The following is a 1,927-nucleotide window of genomic DNA, read 5'->3' on the forward strand; positions in this document are numbered from 1 at the left end:
CTCTTTCACTCTTTTTCAGAGAGATTCCCATTGTTTTAAAAACAAAAGTCATCATTAACAGTTTCTTATGGTAACACATGATCAAGAATTTACATCCATTACCTGTTAGCGATAGGACTCGGACCTGAGGACACCTGTGGGTAAAAATAAAGTGATTAAAATGATATAAACTTTTAAGCTCACAGGTTGGGAGTAAGTAGTGCCTCAGATAATACAACTTGGTGGTTGGAGTATCATCACATCTTCTCAAGAGTAGCAAATAAGTGTCATCACAGGAGCACAAATTTATGGCAAAGACTGATGCTTCCCTGAGGTGTCAGCAGAGAGAAAACTACACGTGTGGATCAGGACTCCAGGAACAGCGTTACAAGTCAGTGTTTTGGCCAAATATTTAACATTTTCATTTAAAATAGATTTCCTGTTCATTTGTTGTACATTGTGTACAAATCACACTTTGCCAGTCAAATGAAAGCAGTAATATCCCCATTACTTTTACATGCAAATATTAGTTTATCCATGCAAAGGCACACTGGGGTTATTAATACTTAGGTTTGAAATATTTGTGTAAATATGGCCCCGCACCCAAGCAATTAAAAAGGCACCTTCAATTTCAGCTTTAGGAATTTTATCATTATAGTTTGATTTAAGAGCAAGTGTAGTCTCTCCACAGCGAACACCTTAGAGAAGCACAAGTTTCCTCTGCAAACACTCATCCTCACCTCCTCAGTCCCCTACAGACCAGTCACATCTCTGGGCTTTCACGGCACCTGTAGAAACAGTCTTGTTAGGACTATTACAATGAATGGGAAAAGCAAGAAACTCAAAGGAAAAACTATATATGGAAGTCTCAGTGTAGAAAATGCTCAGAAATCACTTCTGTCCACTACTCTTACACTTTAAATCATCACCGACGTCCATTTAGGGAAACAAAATAAAAAAATAAATAAAAATTCAGGGTTTAAAGCAGAATTCCTTACCATCAAGCATCTGCTGATTTTGAGAAGTCAGGATGAGCATCGTGATCCTTCATCTTTGAAGAGCCGTCTGTATTTTTGAGTGTTTTAAGTTGTTAATCTGTCAGATTTAACCCAAACACGACAGGAAGGTTAACATATTTTTAATTAAAATCCTCATAACTTCACACAAAGTTATACACACCCACTAAATACGCTGCATGGCCAGCAGCAGGAGCCGTGCAGCTAAGCTAACCGGCCCAGTTTCTCACAGCCTTTGCCCCGTCTTGTCAGGAATGTTGCCTTTACTTCACATCGACTCAGATGTCCCTAGCAACATTATGTCATCATATGTAAGCGGGACTAAACTGCACTGAGGCTGCTTTTAAAACAGGAGCTAACGATCCGCAGGCCAACACGCGATCTGTTGCACGTGGATGAGGCCTGCTAGGCTAACGCTTATTAGCTCTAAAGAGCTTCCACTTAAAAATGCCACCGAGTACAACGTTACCTACATGATAGGTTAACAGTTATTACTGCGGGCGTACAATAAAGTCAAAAACCACGAGACAAACACTAAAGCTGAAAAACTCCAACCAACTCACCAGTAAGTCGTCCGAGGAATGAGGCAGAGAAGCGGGCGCGAGGCGCTTTTATAGAAGCTACCGCACAGCCTGATGGGAAAAACATGTCTGGCTGAGCAGCGCCCCTGCTGGACGAGTCGGTCTGTGAACGCGCAACGTGTGCGACATGTTTTTGTATTTTAACTGAATACTTGTGCCCTGAAAAAACTCTGCTTTGATTCATTTGTAATTGTTCAGCTGCTCCCTTTAGGACTTCTCTCCTCTTCTGTCACACCAACCACCTGCATCTGCATTTCCACCTTCACAGGGAATGGATGGAGCTAGCTCCACATTCAACATCTGTCGTGTATCCACGGTTCCTCCGCACAGGTCTGCACAGGTCCAAACCAG

General features: G+C 41.9%; 1 long non-coding RNA gene across 1 annotated transcript; it reads right to left on the reverse strand.

Moving 5' to 3' along the window:
* Positions 1-53: 53 nt before the first annotated feature.
* Positions 54-1,639, reverse strand: LOC102193319 (uncharacterized). The gene is made up of 4 exons (XR_312096.2): positions 1,559-1,639; positions 978-1,074; positions 720-767; positions 54-134 (listed from the first exon to the last, which is right to left on the reverse strand). It is a non-coding gene; the product is annotated as an uncharacterized LOC102193319 (long non-coding RNA).
* Between the last annotated feature and the right edge of the window lie 288 nt (positions 1,640-1,927).

Source organism: Pundamilia nyererei, unplaced genomic scaffold (assembly GCF_000239375.1).
Source record: "Pundamilia nyererei isolate P.nyererei 1_Seehausen unplaced genomic scaffold, PunNye1.0 scaffold00199, whole genome shotgun sequence".
Lineage (NCBI taxonomy): Eukaryota > Metazoa > Chordata > Actinopteri > Cichliformes > Cichlidae > Pundamilia > Pundamilia nyererei.